The following is a 13454-nucleotide window of genomic DNA, read 5'->3' as shown; positions in this document are numbered from 1 at the left end:
TATAGAGCAAGATAGACAAAAAGACAGAGCTAGATAGACGGAAAGACAATGCAAGATAGAAGGAAGGACAGGGCAAAATAGACAAAGATAGGAAGAGCATGATAGTTGGAAAAACAGAGCAAGATAGACAGGGGTAACATAGAAAGAGCATGAATAATGGAAAGACAATGCAAGATAGACAGAAAGAGAGAGGCAAGATAGACAGAAAAGACAGAGCTAGATAGACGGAAAGACAATGCAAGATAGACTGAAAGACACTGCAAGATAGACGGAAAGACAGAGCAAGATAGACGGAAAGGACAGTGCAAGAATAGACAGAAAGACAATGCAAGATAGACGGAAATACAATGCAAAATAGACGGAAAGACAGAGCAAGATAGACAAAAAGACACAGCAAGATAGACAGAAAGACATTACAAGATAGACGTAAAGATAGAGGTAGATAGACATAGTAAAAAAGAGAAGGCAACATATACGGAAAGACAATACAATATAGACGGACAAGACAATGTAAGATAGACGAAGGACAATGCAAGATAGACGGAAAGTCAATGCAAGATAGACAAAGTAAGACAGAAAGAGCATGGATAGTGTTGGAAGAAAACACAGCAACATAGACAGGGTAACATAGAAAGAGCATGAATAATGAAAGACAAAGCAAGATAGACGGAAAGACAGTGCAAGTAAGACAGAAATACTGAGCAAAATAAATGATAAGACAGTGCAATATAGACGGAAAGACAGTGCAAGATAGACAGAAAAAAATTAGCATATTAAATGATAAGACAGTGCAAGATAGATGGAAAGACAGTGCAAGATAGACGGAAAGACAGTGCAAGATAGACGGAAAGACAATGCAAGATAGACGGAAAGACAATGCAAGATAGACGGAAAGACAGAGAAAGATAGAGAAAAAGACAGAGCAAGATAGACGGAAAGACAGAGAGAGATAGACAAAAAGACAGAGCTAGATAGACGGAAAGACAATACAAGATAGACAGAATTACAGAGCAAAATAGACAAAGTAACATAGAAAGAGGATGATAGTTGGAAAAAAAGAGCAAGATATACAGGATAACATAAGATAGAGCATGAATAATGGAAAGACAAAGCAAGATAGACGGAAAGACAATGCAAGATAGACTAAAAGACAATGCAAGATAGACTGAAAGACAGTGCAAGATAGACGGAAAGACAGAGCAAGATAGACAAAAAGAAAGAGCAAGATAGACGGAAAGACATTACAAGATAGACGTAAAGATATAGGTAGATAGACAAAGTAAGATAGAAAGAGCATGATAGTTGGAAAAACAGAGCAAGACAGACAGGGTAACATAGAAAGAGCATGAATAAGGAAAGACAAAGCAAGATAGACGGAAAGACAGTGCAAGATAGACGGAAAGACAAATGCCAAGATGGAACAAAGTAAGAAAGAAAGAGAGCATGATAGACGGAAAGACAGTGCAAGATAGACGGAAAGACAGAGCAAGATAGACGGAAAGACAGAGCAAGGTAGACGGCATTACAAAGCAGAATAGACAAAGTAAGATAGAAAGAACATGATAGTTGGAAAAACAGAGCAAGTTAGACAGGATAACATAGATAGAGCATGAATAATGGAAAGGACAAAGCAAGATAGACGGAAAGACAATGCAAGATAGACTAAAAGGACAATGCAAGATAGACTGAAAGACAGTGCAAGATAGACGGAAAGACAGAGCAAGATAGACAAAAAGACACAGCAAGAATAGACGGAAAGACATTACAAGATATACGTAAAGATATAGGTAGATAGACAAAGTAAGATAGAAAGAGCATGATAGATGGAAAAACAGAGCAAGGACAGACAGGGTAACATAGAAAGAGCAATGAATAATGGAAAGACAAAGCAAGATAGACGGAAAGACAGTGCAAGATAGACAGAAAGAAGACAGTGCAAGATAGACGGAAAGAACAATGCAAGATCGACGGAAAGACAATGCAAGATAGACGGAAAGACAGAGAAAGATAGACAAAAAGTCACAGCAAGATAGACGGAAAGACAGAGCAAGATAGACAAAAAGACAGAGCTAGAAAGACGGAATTACAGAGCAAAATAGACAAAGTAACATAGAAAGAGCATGATAGTTGGAAAAACAGAGCAAGATAGACACAGGGGTAACATAGAAAGGAGCATGAATAATGTAAAGACAAAGCAAGAATAGACGGAAAGACCAATGCAAGATAGATGGAAAGACAGAGCAAGATAGACAAAAAGATACAAGCAAGATAGACGGAAAGACATTACAAGATATACGTAAAGATAGAGGTAGATAGACAAAGTAAGATAGAAAGAGCATGATAGTTGGAAAAACAGAGCAAGGACAGACAGGGTAACATAGAAAGAGCATGAATAATGGAAAGACAAAGAAAGATAGACGGAAAAGACAATGCAAGATAAACGGAGAATGATAGAGCAAAATAGACAAAGTAAGATAGAAAGAGCATGATAGTAGGAAAAACAGAGCAAAATAGACAGACAAAGCAAGATAGACGGAAAGACAGTGCAAGATAGACAGAAAAACTGAGCAAATTAAATGATAAGAAAGTGACAAGATAGACGGAAAGACAGTGCAAGATAGGACGGAAAGACAATGCAAGATAGACGGAAAGACAATGCAAAATAGACGGAAAGGAAAGAGCAAGATAGAGAAAAAGACAACAGCAAGATAGACAGAAAGACATTACAAGATAGACGTAAAGATAGAGGTAGATAGACATAGTAAAAAAGAGAAAGCAAGATATACGCGAAAGACAATACCAGATAGACGGAAAGACAATGCAAGATAGACGGAAAAGACAATGCAAAATAGACGGAAAGACAATGCAAGATAGACAAAGTAAGATAGAAAGCAGCATGATAGTTGGAAAAACAGAGCAAGATAGACAGGGTAACATAAAAAGAGCATGAATAATGGAAAGACAAAGCAAGATAGACGGAAAGACAGTGAAAAATAGAAAGAAAAAATTAGCAAATTAAATGATAAGACAGTGCAAGATAGATGGAAAGACAGTGCAAGATAGACGGAAAGACAGTGCAAGATATACGGAAAGACAATGCAAGATAGACGTAAAGACAATCCAAAATAGACGGAAAGAAAGCGCAAGATAGACAAAAAGACACAGCAAGATAGACAGAAAGACATTACAAGATAGACGTAAAGATAGAGGTAGATAGACATAGTAAAAAAGAGAAAGCAAGATATACGGAAAGACAATACAAGATAGACAGAAAGACAATGCAAGATAGACGGAAAGACAATGCAAGATAGACGGAAAGACAATGCAAGATAGACAAAGTAAGATAGAAAGAGCATGATAGTTGGAAAAACAGAGCAAGAAAGACAGGGTAACATAGAAAGAGCAATGAATAATGGAAAGACAAAGCAAGATAGACGGAAAGACAATGCAAGATAAACGGAGATGATAGAGCAAATAGACAAAGTAAGATAGAAAGAGCATGATAGTTGTAAAACAGAGCAAGACAGACAGGGTAACATAGAAAGAGCATGAATAATGGAAAGACAAAGCAAGATAGACGGAAAGACAGTGCAAGAAAGACAGAAAAACTGAGCAAATTAAATGATAAGACAGTGCAAGATAGACGGAAAGACAATGCAAGATAAACGGAATGATAGAGTAAAACAGACAAAGTAAGATAGAAAGAGCATGATAGTAGGAAAAACAGAGCAAGACAGACAGGGGAAAACATAGAAAGAGCATGAATAATGGAAAGACAAAGCAAGATAGACGGAAAGACAGTGCAAGATAGACAGAAAAACTGAGCAAATTAAATGATAACAAAGTGCAAGATAGACGGAAAGACAGTGCAAGATAGACGGAAAGACAGTGCAAGATAAACGGAAAGACAATGCAAGATAGACGGAAAGACAATGCAAAATAGACGGAAAGAAAGAGCAAGATAGACAAAAAGACACAGCAAGATCGACAGAAAGACATTACAAGATAGACGTAAAGATAGAGGTAGATAGACATAGTAAAAAAGAGAAAGCAAGATATACGGAAAGACAATACAAGATAGACGGAAAGACAATGCAAGATAGACGGAAAGACAATGCAAGATAGACAAAGTAAGATAGAAAGAGCATGATAGTTGGAAAAACAGAGCAAGATAGACAGGGTAACATAGAAAGAGCATGAATAATGGAAAGACAATGCAAGATAGACGGAAAGACAGTGAAAGATAGACAGAAAAAATTAGCAAATTAAATGATAAGACAGTGCAAGATAGATGGAAAGACAGTGCAAGATAGACGGAAAGACAGTGCAAGATATACGGAAAGACAATGCAAGATAGACGTAAAGACAATCCAAAATAGACGGAAAGAAAGAGCAATGATAGACAAAAAGACACAGCAAGATAGACAGAAAGACATTACAAGATAGACGTAAAGATAGAGGTAGATAGACATACTAAAAAAGAGAAAGCAAGATATACGGAAAGACAATACAAAGATAGACGGAAAGACAATGCAAGATAGACGGAAAGACAATGCAAGATAGACGTAAAGACAATGCAAGATAGACAAAGTAAGATAGAAAAGAGCATGATAGTTGGAAAAACAGAGCAAGAAAGACAGGGGGTAACATAGAAAGAGCATGAATAATGGAAACGACAAAGCAAGATAGACGGAAAGACAATGCAAGATAAACGGAAATGATAGAGCAAAATAGACAAAGTAAGATAGAAAGAGCATGATAGTTGTAAAAACAGAGCCAAGACAGACAGGGGGTAACATAGAAAGTGCATGAATAATGGAAAGACAAAGCAAGATAGACGGAAAGACAGTGCAGAGAAAGACAGAAAAACTGAGCAAATGAAATGATAAGACAGTGCAAGATAGACGGAAAGACAATGCAAGATAAACGGAATGATAGAGTAAAACAGACAAAGTAAGATAGAAAGAGCATGATAGTAGGAAAAACAGAGCAAGACAGACAGGGAAACATAGAAAGAGCATGAATAATGGAAAGACAAAGCAAGATAGACGGAAAGACAGTGCAAGATAGACAGAAAAACTGAGCAAATTAAATGATAACAAAGTGCAAGATAGACGGAAAGACAGTGCAAGATATACGGAAAGACAATGCAAGATAGACGTAAAGACAATCCAAAATAGACGGAAAGAAAGAGCAAGATAGACAAAAAGACACAGCAAGATAGACAGAAAGACATTACAAGATAGACGTAAAGATAAAGGTAGATAGACATAGTAAAAAAGAGAAAGCAAGATATACGGAAAGACAATACAAGATAGACGGAAAGACAATGCAAGATAGACGGAAAGACAATGCAAGATAGACGTAAAGACAATGCAAGATAGACAAAAGTAATATAGAAAGAGCATGATAGTTGGAAAAACAGAGCAAGACAGACAGGGTAACATAGAAAGAGCATGAATAATGGAAAGACAAAGCAAGATAGACGGAAAGACAATGCAAGATAAACGGAATGATAGAGCAAAATAGACAAAGTAAGATAGAAAGAGCATGATAGTAGGAAAAACAGAGCAAAACAGACAGGGAAACATAGAAAGAGCATGAATAATGCAAAGACAAAGCAAGATAGACGGAAAGACAGTGCAAGATAGACAGAAAAACTGAGCAAATTAAATAAGAAAGTGCAAGATAGACGCAAAGACAGTGCAAGATATACGGAAAGACAATGCAAGATAGACGGAAAGACAATGCAAAATAGACGGAAAGAAAGAGCAAGATAGACAAAAAGACACAGCAACATAGACAGAAAGACATTACAAGATAGACGTAAAGATAGAGGTAGATAGACATAGTAAAAAAGAGAAAGCAAGATATACGGAAAGACAATACCAGATAGACGGAAAGACAATGCAAGATAGACGGAAAGACAATGCAAAATAGACGGAAAGACAATGCAAGATAGACAAAGTAAGATAGAAAGAGCATGATAGTTGGAAAAAACAGAGCAAGATAGACAGGGTAACATAGAAAGAGCATGAATAATGGAAAGACAAAGCAAGATAGACGGAAAGACAGTGCAAGATAGACAGAAAAACGGAGCAAAATAAATGATAAGACAGAGCAAGATAGATGGAAAGACAGTGGAAGATAGACGGAAAGACAATGCAAGATAGACGTAAAGACAATCCAAAATAGACGTAAAGAAAGAGCAAGATAGACAAAAAGACACAGCAAGATAGACAGAAAGACATTACAAGATAGACGTAAAGATAGAGGTAGATAGACATAGTAAAAAAGAGAAAGCAAGATATACGGAAAGACAATACAAGATAGACGAAAAGACAATGCAAGATAGACGGAAAGACAATGCAAGATAGACGGAAAGACAATGCAAGATAGACAAAGTAAGATAGAAAAGAGCATGATAGTTTGAAAAACAGAACAAGAAAGACAGGGTAACATAGAAAGAGCATGAATAATGGAAAGACAAAGCAAGATAAACGGAAAGACATTACAAGATATACGTAAAGATAAAGGTAGATAGACAAAGTAAGAGAGAAAGAGCATGATAGTTGGAAAAACAGAGCAAGACAGACAGGATAACATAGAAAGAGCATGAATAATGGAAAGTCAAAGCAAGATAGACGGAAAGACCGTGCAAGATAGACGGAAAGACAGTGCAAGATAGACGGAAAGACAATGCAAGATAGACGGAAAGACAATGCAAGATAGATGAATAGACAGAGCAAGGTAGACGGCATTACAAAGCAGAATAGACAAAGTAAGATAGAAAGAGCATGATAGTAGGAAAAACAGAGCAAAACAGACAGGGAAGACATAGAAAGAGCATGAATAATGCAAAGACAAAGCAAGATAGACGGAAAGACAGTGCAAGATAGACAGAAAAACTGAGCAAATTAAATAAGAAAGTGCAAGATAGACGCAAAGACAGTGCAAGATATACGGAAAGACAATGCAAGATAGACGGAAAGACAATGCAAAATAGACGGAAAGAAAGAGCAAGATAGACAAAAAGACACAGCAACATAGACAGAAAGACATTACAAGATAGACGTAAAGATAGAGGTAGATAGACATAGTAAAAAAGAGAAAGCAAGATATACGGAAAGACAATACCAGATAGACGGAAAGACAATGCAAGATAGACGGAAAGACAATGCAAAATAGACGGAAAGACAATGCAAGATAGACAAAGTAAGATAGAAAGAGCATGATAGTTGGAAAAACAGAGCAAGATAGACAGGGTAACATAGAAAGAGCATGAATAATGGAAAGACAAAGCAAGATAGACGGAAAGACAGTGCAAGATAGACAGAAAAACTGAGCAAAATAAATGATAAGACAGAGCAAGATAGATGGAAAGACAGTGGAAGATAGACGGAAAGACAATGCAAGATAGACGTAAAGACAATCCAAAATAGACGTAAAGAAAGAGCAAGATAGACAAAAAGACACAGCAAGATAGACAGAAAGACATTACAAGATAGACGTAAAGATAGAGGTAGATAGACATAGTAAAAAAGAGAAAGCAAGATATACGGAAAGACAATACAAGATAGACGAAAAGACAATGCAAGATAGACGGAAAGACAATGCAAGATAGACGGAAAGACAATGCAAGATAGACAAAGTAAGATAGAAAGAGCATGATAGTTGGAAAAACAGAACAAGAAAGACAGGGTAACATAGAAAGAGCATGAATAATGGAAAGACAAAGCAAGATAAACGGAAAGACATTACAAGATATACGTAAAGATAAAGGTAGATAGACAAAGTAAGAGAGAAAGAGCATGATAGTTGGAAAAACAGAGCAAGACAGACAGGGTAACATAGAAAGAGCATGAATAATGGAAAGTCAAAGCAAGATAGACGGAAAGACCGTGCAAGATAGACGGAAAGACAGTGCAAGATAGACGGAAAGACAATGCAAGATAGACGGAAAGACAATGCAAGATAGATGAATAGACAGAGCAAGGTAGACGGCATTACAAAGCAGAATAGACAAAGTAAGATAGAAAGAGCATGATAGTTGGAAAAATAGAGCAAGAAAGACAGGGTAACATAGAAAGAGCATGAATAATGGAAAGACAAAGCAAGATAGACGGAAAGACAATGCAAGATAAACGGAATGATAGAGCAAAATAGACAAAAGTAATATAGAAAGAGCATGATAGTTGGAAAAACAGAGCAAGACAGACAGGGTAACATAGAAAGAGCATGAATAATGGAAAGACAAAGCAAGATAGACGGAAAGACAATGCAAGATAAACGGTATGATAGAGCAAAATAGACAAAGTAAGATAGAAAGAGCATGATAGTAGGAAAAACAGAGCAAAACAGACAGGGAAACATAGAAAGAGCATGAATAATGCAAAGACAAAGCAAGATAGACGGAAAGACAGTGCAAGATAGACAGAAAAACTGAGCAAATTAAATGATAAGACAGTGCAAGATAGATGGAAAGACAGTGCGAGATAGACGGAAAGACAGTGCAAGATAGACGGAAAGACAATGCAAGATAGACGGAAAGACAATGCAAAATAGACGGAAAGAAAGAGCAAGATAGAGAAAAAGACACAGCAAGATAGACAGAAAGACATTACAAGATAGACGTAAAGATAGAGGTAGCTAGACATAGTAAAAAAGAGAAAGCAAGATATACGGAAAGACAATACCAGATAGACGGAAAAACAATGCAAGATAGACGGAAAGACAATGCAAAATAGACGGAAAGACAATGCAAAATAGACAAAGTAAGATAGAAAGAGCATGATAGTTGGAAAAACAGAGCAAGATAGACAGGGTAACATAGAAAGAGCATGAATAATGGAAAGACAAAGCAAGATAGACGGAAAGACAGTGAAAGATAGACAGAAAAAATTAGAAAATAAATGATAAGACAGTGCAAGATAGATGGAAAGACAGTGCAAGATAGACGGAAAGACAGTGCAAGATATACGGAAAGACAATGCAAGATAGACGTAAAGACAATCCAAAATAGACGGAAAGAAAGAGCAAGATAGACAAAAAGACACAGCAAGATAGACAGAAAGACATTACAAGATAGACGTAAAGATAGAGGTAGATAGACATAGTAAAAAAGAGAAAGCAAGATATACGGAAAGACAATACAAGATAGACGGAAAGACAATGCAAGATAGACGGAAAGACAATGCAAGATAGACAAAGTAAGATAGAAAGAGCATGATAGTTGGAAAAACAGAGCAAGAATGACAGGGTAACATAGAAAGAGCATGAATAATGGAAAGACAAAGCAAGATAGACGGAAAGACAATGCAAAATAAACGGAATGATAGAGCAAAATAGACAAAGTAAGATAGAAAGAGCATGATAGTTGTAAAAACAGAGCAAGACAGACAGGGTAACATAGAAAGAGCATGAATAATGGAAAGACAAAGCAAGATAGACGGAAAGACAGTGCAAGAAAGACAGAAAAACTGAGCAAATTAAATGATAAGACAGTGCAAGATAGACGGAAAGACAATGCAAGATAAACGGAATGATAGAGTAAAACAGACAAAGTAAGATAGAAAGAGCATGATAGTAGGAAAAACAGAGCAAGACAGACAGGGAAACATAGAAAGAGCATGAATAATGGAAAGACAAAGCAAGATAGACGGAAAGACAGTGCAAGATAGACAGAAAAACTGAGCAAATTAAATGATAACAAAGTGCAAGATAGACGGAAAGACAGTGCAAGATAAACGGAATGATAGAGCAAAATAGACAAAAGTAATATAGAAAGAGCATGATAGTTGGAAAAACAGAGCAAGACAGACAGGGTAACATAGAAAGAGCATGAATAATGGAAAGACAAAGCAAGATAGACGGAAAGACAATGCAAGATAAACGGAATGATAGAGCAAAATAGACAAAGTAAGATAGAAAGAGCATGATAGTAGGAAAAACAGAGCAAAACAGACAGGGAAACATAGAAAGAGCATGAATAATGCAAAGACAAAGCAAGATAGACGGAAAGACAGTGCAAGATAGACAGAAAAACTGAGCAAATTAAATGATAAGAAAGTGCAAGATAGACGCAAAGACAGTGCAAGATATACGGAAAGACAATGCAAGATAGACGGAAAGACAATGCAAAATAGACGGAAAGAAAGAGCAAGATAGACAAAAAGACACAGCAAGATAGACAGAAAGACATTACAAGATAGACGTAAAGATAGAGGTAGATAGACATAGTAAAAAAGAGAAAGCAAGATATACGGAAAGACAATACCAGATAGACGGAAAGACAATGCAAGATAGACGGAAAGACAATGCAAAATAGACGGAAAGACAATGCAAGATAGACAAAGTAAGATAGAAAGAGCATGATAGTTGGAAAAACAGAGCAAGATAGACAGTGTAACATAGAAAGAGCATGAATAATGGAAAGACAAAGCAAGATAGACGGAAAGACAGTGCAAGATAGACGTAAAGACAATCCAAAATAGACGGAAAGAAAGAGCAAGATAGACAAAAAGACACAGCAAGATAGACAGAAAGACATTACAAGATAGACGTAAAGATAGAGGTAGATAGACATAGTAAAAAAGAGAAAGCAAGATATACGGAAAGACAATACAAGATAGACGAAAAGACAATGCAAGATAGACGGAAAGACAATGCAAGATAGACGGAAAGACAATGCAAGATAGACAAAGTAAGATAGAAAGAGCATGATAGTTGGAAAAACAGAACAAGAAAGACAGGGTAACATAGAAAGAGCATGAATAATGGAAAGACAAAGCAAGATAGACGGAAAGACAATGCAAGATAAACGGAATGATAGAGCAAAATAGACAAAGTAAGATAGAAAGAGCATGATAGTTGTAAAAACAGAGCAAGACAGACAGGGTAACATAGAAAGAGCATGAATAATGGAAAGACAAAGCAAGATAGACGGAAAGACAGTGCAAGAAAGACAGAAAAACTGAGCAAATTAAATGATAAGACAGTGCAAGATAGACGGAAACACAATGCAAGATAAACGGAATGATAGAGTAAAACAGACAAAGTAAGATAGAAAGAGCATGATAGTAGGAAAAAACAGAGCAAGACAGACAGGGAAACATAGAAAGAGCATGAATAATGCAAAGACAAAGCAAGATAGACGGAAAGACAGTGCAAGATAGACAGAAAAACTGAGCAAATTAAATGATAACAAAGTGCAAGATAGACGGAAAGACAGTGCAAGATAGACGGAAAGACAGTGCAAGATAGACGGAAAGACAGTGCAAGATAGACGGAAAGACAGTGCAAGATAAACGGAAAGACAATGCAAGATAGACGGAAAGACAATGCAAAATAGACGGAAAGAAAGAGCAAGATAGACAAAAAAGACACAGCAAGATCGACAGAAAGACATTACGAGATAGACGTAAAGATAGAGGTTAGATAGACATAGTAAAAAAGAGAGAAAGCAAGATATACGGAAAGACAATACAAGATAGACGGAAAGACAATGCAAGATAGACGGAAAGACAATGCAAGATAGACGGAAAGACAATGCAAGATAGACAAAGTAAGATAGAAAGAGCATGATAGTTTGTAAAAACAGAGCAAGATAGACAGGGTAACATAGAAAGAGCATGAATAATGGAAAGACAAAGCAAGATAGAAGGGAAAGACAGTGCAAGATAGACAGAAAGACAATGCAAGATAGACGAAAAGACAGAGCAAGATAGACAAAAAGACAGAGCAAGATAGACGGAAAGAAAATGCAAGATAGACGGAAAGACAGAGCTAAATAGACAGAAAGACAATGCAAGATAGACGGAATTGCAGAGCAAAATAGACAAAGTAACATAGAAAGAGCATGATAGTTGGAAAAACAGAGCAAGATAGACTGGGTAACATAGAAAGAGCATGAATAATAGAAAGACAAAGCAAGATAGACGGAAAGACAGTGCAAGATAGACGGAAAGAGAGCGGAAGATAGACGGAAAGACAGAGCAAGATAGACAACAAGGTAGAGCAAGATAGACAAAAAGACAGAGCTAGATAGACGGAAAGACAATGCAAGATAGAAGGAATGACAGGGCAAAACAGACAAAGATAGGAAGAGCATGATAGTTGGAAAAACAGAGCAAGATAGACAGGGTAACATAGAAAGAGCATGAATAATGGAAAGACAAAGCAAGATAGACGGAAAGACAGTGCAAGATAGACAGAAAGACAGTGCAAGATAGACGGAGAGACAATGCAAGATCGACGGAAAGACGATGCAAGATAGACGGAAAGACAGAGAAAGATAGACAAAAAGTCACAGCAAGATAGACGGAAAGACAGAGCAAGATAGACAAAAAGACAGAGCTAGATAGACGGAATTACAGAGCAAAATAGACAAAGTAACATAGAAAGAGCATGATAGTTGGAAAAACAGAGCAAGATAGACAGGGTAACATAGAAAGAGCATAAATAATATAGAGACAAAGCAAGATAGACGGAAAGACAATGCAAGATAGATGGAAAAACTGAGCAAATTAAATGATAAGAAAGTGCAAGATAGACGCAAAGACAGTGCAAGATATACGGAAAGACAATGCAAGATAGACGGAAAGACAATGCAAAATAGACGGAAAGAAAGAGCAAGATAGACAAAAAGACACAGCAAGATAGACAGAAAGACATTACAAGATAGACGTAAAGATAGAGGTAGATAGACATAGTAAAAAAGAGAAAGCAAGATATACGGAAAGACAATACCAGATAGACGGAAAGACAATGCAAGATAGACGGAAAGACAATGCAAAATAGACAGAAAGACAATGCAAGATAGACAGAAAAACTGAGCAAAATAAATGATAAGACAGAGCAAGATAGATGGAAAGACAGTGCAAGATAGACGGAAAGACAATGCAAGATAGACGTAAAGACAATCCAAAATAGACGGAAAGAAAGAGTTAGATAGACAAAAAGACACAGCAAGATAGACAGAAAGACATTACAAGATAGACGTAAAGATAGAGGTAGATAGACATAGTAAAAAAGAGAAAGCAAGATATACGGAAAGACAATACAAGATAGACGAAAAGACAATGCAAGATAGACGGAAAGACAATGCAAGATAGACGGAAAGACAATGCAAGATAGACAAAGTAAGATAGAAAGAGCATGATAGTTGGAAAAACAGAACAAGAAAGACAGGGTAACATAGAAAGAGCATGAATAATGGAAAGACAAAGCAAGATAGACGGAAAGACAGTGCAAGAAAGACAGAAAAACTGAGCAAATTAAATGATAAGACAGTGCAAGATAGACGGAAACACAATGCAAGATAAACGGAATGATAGAGTAAAACAGACAAAGTAAGATAGAAAGAGCATGATAGTAGGAAAAACAGAGCAAGACAGACAGGGAAACATAGAAAGAGCATGAATAATGGAAAGACAAAGCAAGATAGACGGAAAGAC

The sequence above is a fragment of the Mixophyes fleayi genome, chromosome 3 (assembly GCF_038048845.1).
Source record: "Mixophyes fleayi isolate aMixFle1 chromosome 3, aMixFle1.hap1, whole genome shotgun sequence".
Taxonomy (NCBI): Eukaryota; Metazoa; Chordata; class Amphibia; order Anura; family Limnodynastidae; genus Mixophyes; species Mixophyes fleayi.
Note: the sequence above shows the minus strand (reverse complement) of the source record.